Source organism: Pongo pygmaeus, chromosome 6 (assembly GCF_028885625.2).
Source record: "Pongo pygmaeus isolate AG05252 chromosome 6, NHGRI_mPonPyg2-v2.0_pri, whole genome shotgun sequence".
Classification (NCBI taxonomy): domain Eukaryota; kingdom Metazoa; phylum Chordata; class Mammalia; order Primates; family Hominidae; genus Pongo; species Pongo pygmaeus.
In genome coordinates, this window is record NC_072379.2 from 124,247,233 (window position 1) to 124,259,174 (window position 11,942).

At 35.4% G+C, this 11,942-nt stretch overlaps 1 pseudogene; it reads right to left on the reverse strand.

Moving 5' to 3' along the window:
- Window positions 1-2,793: 2,793 nt before the first annotated feature.
- LOC129041153 (large ribosomal subunit protein eL31-like) lies at window positions 2,794-3,224 on the reverse strand (annotated as a pseudogene).
- Between the last annotated feature and the right edge of the window lie 8,718 nt (window positions 3,225-11,942).

Genomic DNA, 11,942 nt, shown 5'->3' on the forward strand with positions numbered 1-11,942 from the left:
ATACATTAGAATGGGTATTGGAATACTTAGGTAATAAATAATTCTTACCATTATTAAATTTTGTATACATGCAGCAGAGATCAAAACTCTGATTTGTCTTTATACTCAAAACACTCAAGCCAATTCAAACTAAAATTTACAGTGAAGCTCTTTATTTGCAAAGCTCTTTATGATGAGCTTTGGTATATTTTCCAGTATAAGCAAAGCAATTATATTTATGGGAAAAGTCAATTATACTGTAACATATGTTTAAGTCAATTTTTCTGTTACCCAAATTAACTATGCTAAAAATATACAAAGTGTTCTTAAGGGGAAACATATAATATGTAATTTTTGGAACAATAAATTCTAGAATGTAAATTATGATGTTAAATTTGAATAAACAATGTATCTGAAGTTACATACTCTTTGAAGGTAAGATTATTGTATTACAGAAATTAATTTTTGAAATGTGTGGCTGGGCACAGTGGCTCACGCCTGTAATCCCAGCACTTTGGGAGGCCGAGGCAGGCGGATCACTAGGTCAGGAGATCCAGATCATCCTGACTAACACGGTGAAACCCCGTCTTTACTAAAAATACAAAAAATTAGCTGGGCGTGGTGGGGGGTGCCTGTAGTTCCAGCTACTCAGGAGGCTGAGGCATGAACCCGGGAGGCAAAGCGTGCAGTGAGCAGAGATCGTGCCGTGGCACTCCAGCCTGGGCGATAGAGCAGGACTCCATCTCAAAAAAAATAAAACAGTGATTCTGGTCCTAGAGATTTTCATAACTGGCTGTTAGGAGAAATCTATTTAACAACCCATGTCTTCATTTCATTTTCTAGAAAACAAATGTGAACAAGATGTTTAAAAGCTTGATTCACTCTAGAGACTTTGTAGAGAGAATGAAGGAATTTCAATTATTTTTCTTAAATTTTTTTTAATGGTGCTCATTCTTTTTTTTTTGGAGACAGAGTTCCGCTCTATCTCCTAGGCTGGAGTGCAGTGGCACGATCTTGGCTCACTGCAACCTCTGCCTCTCTGATTCAAGCAATTCTCTGCCTCAGCCTCCCGAGTAGCTGGTGTGTCCAGAATTGGTGGGTTCTTGGTCTCACTGACTTCAAGAATGAAGCCGCGGACCCTCGCGGTGAGTGTTACAGTTCTTAAAGATGGTGTGTCCGGAGTTTGTTCCTTCTGATGTTCAGCCGTGTTTGGAGTTTCTTCCTCTCTGGTGGGTTCATGGTCTTGCTGGCTTCAGGAGTGAAGCTGCAGATCTTCGTGGTGAGTGTTACAGCTCTTAAGGTGGCACATCTGGAGCTGTTCTTTCCTCGTCCAGAGTTGTTCATCTCTCTAAGTGGGTTCGTGGTCTAGCTGGCCTCAGGAGTGAAGCTGCAGACCTTGCCGGTGAGTGTTACAGCTCATAAAGGCTGCCCAGACCCAAAGAGTGAACAGCAGCAAGATTTATTGCAAAGTGTGAAAGAACAAAGATTCCACAGCATGGAAAGAGACCAGAGCAGGTTGCTGCTGCTGGCTCCGGTGGCCTACTTTTATTCCCTTATCCAGCCCCACCCACATGCTGCTGATTGGTCCATTTTGCAGACAGCTGATTGGTCCGTTTTTAAACTCTTAGCTAGACACAGAGTGCTGATTGGTACATTTACAATCCTTTAGCTAGACAGAAAGTTCTGCAAGACCCCACTAGATTAGCTAGACACAGAGCACTCATTGGTGCATTTACAATCCTTTAGCTAGACAGAAAAGTTCTCCAAGTCCCCACCTGTCCCAGAAGCCCAGCTGGCTTCACCTCTCACTGGCACCCACTGTGGGACTTTGTGGTACCCAGCCCGGGCACTCCCGCAGCCCAGAGGGAGCTGGCTCCTGCTGTTGCCTCTCCCTCCACACCTCCCCGCGAGCAGAGGGAGCCAGGCTCCAGCCTTGGCCAGCCCCAGTGAGGGGGTTCACAGTGCAGCAGCAGGCTGAAGGGCTCCTCAAGCGTGGCCAGAGCAGATGCCAAGGCCGAGGAAGTGCCAAGAACGAGCCAGGGCTGCTAGCACGTTGTCACCTCTCACTGGGACTACAGGCGCACACCACCACACCCGGCTAATTTTTTGTAGTTTTAGTAGAGATGGGGTTTCACCATCTTGGCCAGGCTGATCTTGAACTCTTGACCTCGTGATCCACCCGCCTCGGCCTCCCAAAGCGCTGGGATAACAGGCGTGAGCCACCACGCCCAGCCTGTCTTTTAATTTATTATATTGGACCTAAAATCTTGAAGGCACATATTGAAAAAATCAAAATCAAGTAACTGCACAACATTACAGATATGACACTGTTCAAAATTAACATATTTTATAATTACCTAATTGGGAATTTAACTGAAATTCAGATGAAATTACTTTTATGTATTTATAAAACTGACCAGAAATGATCAGGTATTGGAAATTTCCTATTTTCAAGCTAATATTCCTAGAGAAGACATATTTTTTTCCTCTTTCTTACACACATACACACACAGGCTTACATACACATTACACAAAATAAAAAAATACCTATCATCTGATCATCTGAAAATAGGTATCGTTATATTAAAGTGCATTTCCTTCTAATCAGATATGATATATTCTGTATTTGCTTACTATCTATTACATTGGGATAATATTTTATGTAGTTATATATACTAATTTTTATAATTATGTCATGAACCTTTTCCCATGTCATTTAAGATTCTTGAAATATGACAAAACTTTTTTTATTATATTTAATAAAATAAATCATGGTAACTTTTAGTTGACTTTTTGGGTTAAATTTTTTTTTTTTTTTTGCAATTTTGTAACTTTATTTGATGTATTTGATGATTAGCGATTAGTTCTCATCCACACTGACTGTCTGTAGATTTTTGAAAGTGGTAACAGGTACATAGGTAACCAAGTTATAGAGCTTACTTGGTGAATTTTCATCCTCATTACGTTTTCTGGACAACCACACACGGATATGGTATGGGTCATTCCTTATTCCTTTGGCCCAGACCGCTTTGTTGTGCCTGGTATCAATGCGCACATCTGGAGTTCCCATCTCCTTCATGGCAAATTGCAGAATCTCTGAGTTCCCCAGGGGCACACTTCTTGAAGCCCACTCCGTGAACACACTTGTGAATATTGATGGTGTATTCTCGGGTCACCACCTCGTTGATGGCAGAATGGCCCTTTTTCTTCTGGCCACCCTTCTTTGCGGGAGCCATTCTACTGGGTCCAAGTTGTAAAGCTATATATATATATATATATATATACATATATATATATTTAAGCCTGGCTTTTTCGGTTTGGGTAGGGCAATTAATCCAACTATATATATTTTCATATGAAATAGCAATTCTTATAAAATTATGATAAAAGGTATAAAGTTAAAGTTGAAAATGTCTATGGTAATATGTTCTATAATACTACCAATTCCAGTCACTCATAGAGTATGCACACAAAGGAAAGAGAGGAGCTTTTATCATATTCTAGCCATTTGTCTGTTAGTGCACTAAGGGATCATTTTATACTTTCTATTTTAATACCTATAGCATTCTATGAAGGCAGACATTGTCCACAGCTTTCAAATGAGGAAGCTGAGTCTTCAGCTGTTTCATACCCTCTAAAATAGTTTTTATGTAACAGAGCTAAAAATTAAACAGATCTAGAAACTCCAGTTATTTTCTTACAAAATCTACATCAATCTAGTTTTTAAAAATCCTTGTGCTAATAATACATCTCAACTGACTGATGATCATTCTTCAAGGAGAGCAGTTTTCTAATCTTTGGAATGTATATGGTCTGGCAGATTCTATGTGAACTCTCCTTAGTATCACTTTATACTTGTCCCATTGATACCCTATTATTTTGCCATCTTTTCTATCTAAGAAGCATTAATCATTGATTAAGGGACAGGTATTAATCATTGATTATTGCCATACATAGGGCAGAAGAAAACCTGCGATAGCAAGGCAGCAAATATTGGATTTTGGCACAACTTAACCTCCTCCTTCACCCATCCCACATACAATCTTTATCCTAGATCTATAGAAGACAACGGGAGACAAGACAGATTAATGAAAAATAATTCAAGAGAAAAAAAAGAAAAATGTTGGGAAATAGTACCCATTCCATCCCTTCATATGACCTTTCTGTATGTTTACATGTTTCTACTTCTTAAATATTTCTTTGACTAAATTGTAAAACAGCTCATTGTTTTTTTAAAAAAGATATATCACTTACCATGAATATTCTTATGCAACATATATTAAAGAAAATCCAAAAAAGATAAATATAGCGATAAACTTTCCATTCAAATCTAATATCTCAAACCTTATTATACATAAATATACCCTAGTGCATGCTTGGCTTTTTCAATAAGTAGATGATGAATATATAGTAGTCTGCAATATGAATTAAATCTTAAGAAGATATTGTCTTCCTTATACAGAACATATTTCACTTTTTTTCAAAAAGTAGAATACATTTTACTTTTTCGCATAGTAACCTACTTATATGTCTAAAAAATGGGATTTAGTACTCTTTGTAAAAATAGAAGTAATATGTCAGTATTATCTTTAATAAAAGTTAATATTAATTTCATTAGAAAAATTTCTATTGATATGGTAAAAGTACAACTTGAACATATGTCCAGGGAACAAAAGGCTTTCAAATATTATTTACTTCACAGTATCCCATGAGCTCAAGTCTTTGAAATTAAACAGATGTGGATTCAAAGACTTTGTCTATCTCTATGACCTTGTAATTAATTCCTCTAATGTAGGGGTCGGAGTGTCAGGGTATTGCAAAGATCCAAGAAAGTGATGTGTAAAAATGAGCATATGTCTCAAATGTCTGTACAATGGTAGGGATGCAAAAAATTTGCTTCCTTTCTCCTTTACTATATTCTGTTATTTCCTTCACTTTTTACTAGTCTTTGTAAAGAACTTACTGTATGACACCCAAGAGGTCAGTATGTATATTTATTTGTGCCTTAACTATTCCACGTCTTCCCATCATTCACTGCAGACCGTCTCAACTATACCACTTTTATAAGTCAAATTCTTTCTTTTAAAACTACATAGGACAGTAGAAAGCCTGAGCCAGTGATAGCAAGGGAGCAAATATTGGATTTTGACACAACTTAAAATTATTTGTTTTGGTCTTTCATTACTTTCTCCAGTATTGCCTAGAGTTAATTTACCACTTTCTCTCAAATTAAGAAAAAAAACTATTCGGCATGGTGGCGGGTGCCTGTAGTCCCAGCTACTTGGGAGGCTGAGGCAGGAGAATGGCGTGAATCCGGGAGGCAGAGCCTGCAGTGAGCCCAGATCGTGCCACTGCACTCCAGCCTGGGGGACAGAGCAAGACTCTGTCCCCCCCTCACCCCCACCCCCAAAAAATCACCTGGTTTGTGCCTGTGTCTTGGAAAGCTAAAATCAAGAAACATTTCACTACAAGAAATGCTTCCTAATAAAAGTGGTCACTAAGTAAGTTAATGTAATTTGATCAAATATAAGATAAGAGGAAAGGGAAGAACACATATCTGGGTGAAGCCATGTGTAGGACATCTGGTGTAATCTACTGTTGACTGTTGGGTTTTGGGGAATTTGTGCTTGGTCTGTGTATATCAGTGCTTCATTCAGTCAGATTCATCCTGCAGATGTTAATTCCACACTTAAGGTTGAACTACGCGCAAAATACAGTAGAATGTAAACTTCATGAAGGTAAGGATTTCTTTTTTTTTTTTTTTTCTGTTTTGTTCGTCAATGAAACTCCAGAATCTAGAAACATTCCTGGCACAACTTAACAATATGTGTTTGTAGGATAAAGCAACTTTCTTAAAGATAAAGTTCAAATTTCATGATACGGTTGACAACGTTTTCCTTAATGAAGCCCTTGTCTAACTCTTCAGAGTAGTCTCATGCTACCCCTCACACTCACTCGCTGTGATTCAGTCATACTGGTTTCATTTACTTCTTCCAGTGTGCCACTTCTTTTCTTGAATTATTATTATTTTTTAATCTGGAATACTTTCTTATTTCACTTCTACTTCTGATTTCTGCTTAGTAAATTACACGCAAAATTCAAGTTACAGCTCAAACAAAGCATCCTCAGGAAAAACCTTCCTAATCACTATGAATAATACATCGTTTTGTACTAACCATCTCATAAAATGTATGCCCTTAAATTATTTGCCTTAATTCTGTCTTCAGCACTAGAATAAAAGCAGCAAAAATTAGCCAGATCTTTTTTGTTCACAATTCTTACTTCATTGTTAAATCCCTAAATTTATGTGTAAAAGTGAGAATTAAAATGCAGTGGGTCTAACGAAGTAGGGGCATTAGAATAACAGACATTTTTAGTGGAAGAAAGTATTCAAAATTAGACAGAAAATGGTGTCACTGTTAGAACTGTTTCCTCAACATTCTTAAATAAAGATGATCAATAATTTTTAGTTCTTATATTATGTTTGTTTTACTATTACTACTTGCTAATTAAAAGAAAATAATTTTGAATCTGTAGTTCTCTCTGCATGCTCTAAAAGCATTTCAATAGATCAATTTACATATGCACCATGGACTACTATGCAGCTATAAAAAAAAATGAAATAATGTCCTTTACAGCAACATGGATAGGCCTGGAGGCCATAATCCTAAGCAAATCAATGCAGGAATGGAAAAGCAAAGACCACGTGTTCTCACTTATAAGTGGGAGCTAAATGCTGAGCACACATGGACATAAATATGGGGAAAATAAACACTGTAGACTACTAGAAAGTGGAGGGAGGAGGAGGTTAAAAAAATTTAAAAACCCACCTATCAGGCCGGCACTATGCTCACTACCTGGGTAACAGTATCCACACTCTAAACCTCAGCATCACACTATATTCCCATGTAACAAATCTGCATAGGTATCCTCTGTATCTAAAATAAAAGTTGAAATTAAATAAAAAAACCTAAAAGTAAATAAATAGACCAATTATTATCTGTTTATTGAAGACTTGAAAAAAATTACCACTATCCCTAGCTGAGACTAATCCTTTTGAGTGTAATCACTCCCATTTCTTTTTCTTTAATCTCCTCTTCCTCTTTCTACGTTTTCAAATAGCTTTTTTGATTGATTACAGAAATAAAATCTGCAAATATAAAAAAATCAATTTCAAAAGTGTAATACCTTCTGCCAAATCCCCTTCCTCGTGGAAATGAAGAACTTCTTGTGAATTATTAAAAACATTCTGTTTATATGGTACTATATATGCATACGTATTCCTTTGGAATGTGTATATATGTGGTATGTGTTTGTAGATATTTTCAAATGGCAGTAATCAAGATGCATAAATAATGCATATTAAATTAACAAATTTGAGACATCTGTTTAACTCTCTCTCCGTAAATGTATATAAATTTATATTATGTACGTATCTGTGTATATATGTATAGAGATATGTACATACACAAATTTACACAGATGCATGTACAAGCACAAATAGTATATAGTTTCTTGCACATAGTAAGTTCCATTTAAGGGTTAACTGGTATTCACGTTCTTCTCATCAGATTGTACACTTAAAAAAATATATTTAAGTCACAGGGTTTATTAGGATCTAAAAAATAAGCATTCTTACATATCTCCTTGGGAATGTACAGATACAAATTCTTTGAAAGGCAATTTGGCAAAATTTTAACTACTCAAGTAGCAATTGATTCTAAATATGTACTTTGATGTCTATGTATAGATTATAAATGCTTCTTAAGCTATCAGTCTCAATAGCAAAATATACAAACAACCTGTGTCCATTATAGATATATTTCTACCATGAATTATTATGTAAGCCTCAATAAAACTGAAATAAAGATGTATTTGCTACTATGTGAAGGTATTCGAAGTGTATTTTAAGTGGAAAAAATAAAAAAATATGCATAGCATTTATTTGTCAACAAAACAAAAACACATACATGCGGATGTGCAAATATCTGGTAACTGAAGTTTTCTCAGAGGAAAATAAACTATTATGATAGTAGCCTTAATGAATGCAAATAGGATCTTCAATGAGATATTTTATTTACTTTATATATTTTTGTGAACATTTATATATGTGTATATATACACTATTAAAATCAGATATGCTTTTCATAATTAAATAATTCCAATTATCAAAATAATTTTAAAAAATCAAAACAGACCAAGAGCCTCTAGGTGAATACAGCTGAAATTTCCAACTTGTGTATCTCAAAATACACACTTAAAAAGCAGGCTGGCTCATATTATAGGAGCACGAGCATTGAAACACAGCTATATTCAGTTGCTCTAAAGAGTGAGTTTTTATTATATCTCATAAAATAAATTGCAGGGTTAAATATTTATAACAGGCTGTTAGGAAAATACTCTGCCTGTTGCTATTCAAATTTCTTTTCAATAGTATCTGTCTTAATTGCAAGAACATGTGAGTTTGAGCAACATTAAACTAGCAATAAAGTCTTAAGCTGAAGAGCACTTTATTTGTGAAAGTAGGTATAATCTAAATTGCTACAGCTATAGCTACAGCAACATACATGTCTAGGACTTTCTTTGAATTACCATAAAAAATACTCTACTAGGAATAGTAAGTGGCCTTTTAAATTCCTTTTGAGTAGTAATAGCATTTTGAGTGTCAGAACAACATGGAAAGGAAATAGAAACTGATCTGGATAAAATAAATTCCCAGGAAATGTTAACAGTGTCATGTTGTTACATTAAATAGTACAGAAGCTGGATAGGTGAACAATTTCAGCTCTGTACCAATAATTATCATTTTGAACAAGTGTCTTGTCATCATATGTTATCAGTATGTAAGATAATCACATGGTCAACAAAAAGATGATTTGATTGCAGATATGTACCAAGAAGTGAGCTAGGTTCTAAGAACATAATAGTTAACAACACATAAATAGTTCTTGCTCTAATGGATACTACAGTCTGGAGTCTTGGTGTGGGGTTGTGGGGATAGGGGTTGGGGGGATGGCGGTGGAAGGGTGGATGCGGAGGTGGAAATGGTTTCAGGATGAAATGTTCCACCTTAGATTATCAGGCATTCCATTCTCATGTGAAACCTAGATTCCTCACATGCGCAGTTCACAGTAAGGTTCACTCTCAGAATCTAATGCCACCATTGATCTGACAGGAGGCGGAGCTCAGGTGGTAATGCTTGCTTGCCTGCCTGCTGCTCACCTCCTGCTGTGCAGTCCGGTTCCTACCAGACCACAGACTGGCACTGGTGTGTAGCTCAAGGGTTGAGGGACCCTGGGGTACAGTAATATCCTAGGCCTTCACATTCACTTACTACTCACTCACTCACTCACCCAGAGCAACTTCTAGTCTACAAGCTCTGTTCATCATAAGTGCCATATTAATCTTTTATACCATAATTTTACCATACCTTTTCTATGTTTAGATATGTTTAAAGACACAAAAACTTACTATTGTGTTACATTTACTCACAGTATGCAGTAAAGTAACATGCTGTACAAGTTTGTAGTGTAGGAGCTATAGGCTACACCATATGTCTTAGGGAACTCTGTAACATTTTAGTATTCCTAAATGCTAATTATTGTTGTTGCTATTGTTGTTAATTTACTGGTTTTGTAAAGCCAGGTTAATTTATCTACTCTTATTTTAAAAGCAGAAAAAGTTAATGAAAATGATTGCATAAGTTGAAATTGTATAAACATATTAAAATAATAATTACCCATTTATAGGAAAATTTTTATCTGTAAGAGCTAGAAAACTTGATAAAATCTATACCTGATGTATTGGAGATTACAGCAATCATCTTTTATGATTGCTGTAATACCTGTGTGGGTGGTGGTGTGTGAGTATGTAAGTCAGTGCATGCTTCTCCTTCTCTCTGCATTCATATTTATATTTTCTAAGAAATGTGCTTGTATCAGTCTCATTTTATAGACAATGAATATAAATTCAGAAATTACAAGAATCAAAGGAAAGGGAATAGGGCAAGTGAAACACCAAGGAAACTATTGGGTATTTTATTTCTGTGAAAAGATAATGGTAAAGTCCAATTTTGACAAACACTATACTGTTTAATTATAGTTAAATTTCATTATACCTATAGTGAGCACATTGTTAGAAATCACATTCATACCTCTAGCAGCTGATGATGAAATGTGGCTCAGGCCGCTTCTCTGTAGTGAATTCAAATGAAAATTGCTTTGATCTCAAGAAGAAAAACAGTGCCCATACAAAACCTTCATCCTCTAAGCACCAGAAGTATTATAAGGATCATTTATTTTGCTAGGCTACTTGTGAAAATATATTTTTAAATAGGTTGACAGATTTTGGAGCAATGAGTAAGATTGAAAGGTAATGGCATTTTTATAGGAAGTCAAAGGAGTCAATGTTAGAATTCAGTTTACTTTTGCTTTTTGCCTTACCAAAAATATAATCATAAGCAAACAGAGTACTGTTTATAGAGAAAATTGCTGCTCTGAGATTGACAGAGAAATTCTGTGTTGTACAGGGTTTGGCTTTGAGTGGATTTCCTTATAAACTGATCAAGAAAGCCCTGTTACAACAGATGTTCATATGTAAATTTTATTAATGATATTCAAGGGGGGAAGGGTTTTACTGAAATATATATATATGTGTGTGTGTATGTGTGTATGTGTGTGTATATATATGTGTATACTTATGCATATATGTGTATATATATGTGTATACTTATGCATATATGTGTATATATATGTATATATAACACACACACATATATGTTAGCTTCTAACCGACTATTCAGGGCATCAAGCAATTTTCAATGATAGGTCTTGTGATATATGTAAAATACCTGGAGATCTGGGTCATAATCCTGGTATTGTCACAAACTGATTGTGACTTTGAGAAAGTATCTGTTTTCAACTACTAAAATTGTCATTTAAAATAAAGTACGTTTCAATATATGATATTTTCATGAGGAAAGTTGATGTAGAGTTATCATTTGAGATTTGCATATATTACACAGATGGGTATTGCTATCACTTTCAGAATTTGTGAACCCTTCATGTATATTATAATCCTTGGATGAAGGGTATTCTGTTACTATCAGTTAAAAATATTATTAGTGAGCTGAAATTTTTTTTCATATTTGAATGTAATGTAGCTCCAACATTTTTATCTCCTAGTGATTATTTTCAAATATAATTAAATCATTATAAACAGATCAATATGGTCTGTTTTGTTATTTTCAAAAGTATTCAACAATATAGCTCCAACAGAGAAATATTAACTCATTGCTTTTAGAACTAGTAAATTCTACCAAAAATAACCCCCATAAATGTTACTCCTTTTTATCATGTAGACTCTTTACAAATTACTTTTGAATTTGTAAAAATGCATATATTCCCTCATTAGATTCATAATATTGTTTGAAGGTAAGTGCTCATATATATTTATCCCAATATTGACCTTTCTGGAATTTACCATTGTTTTATTAATTTCCATTTTTTATAGGATCATTTTCCTTCTGCTTGAATAATTCATATTAGAATTTATTATTGATCTGTTGGCAAAAAAAAATATTTCTTTTCTCCTTTCCTTTCCTTTTCTCTTTTCTTTTCTTTTTTCTTTTCTTTTTTTGAGATGGAATCTCCCTCTGTCACTCAGGCTGGAGTGCAGTGGCACGATCTCAGCTCACTGCAACCTCCACCTCCTGGGTTCAAATGATTCTCCTGCCTCTGCTTTCCAAGTAGCTGGGATTACAGGCACGTGCCACCAAGCTCAGCTAATTTATGTATTTTTAATACAGACAGGGTTTCACCATGTTGGCTAGGCTGGTCTTGAACTCCCAACCTCAGGTGATCCGCCTACTTTGGACTCTCAAAGTGCAAGTATTACAGGCATGAGCCACCATGCCCGGCTAACAAGTTAGGTTTTTAATTTGAAAAAGTGATGTTTTTCTTCAC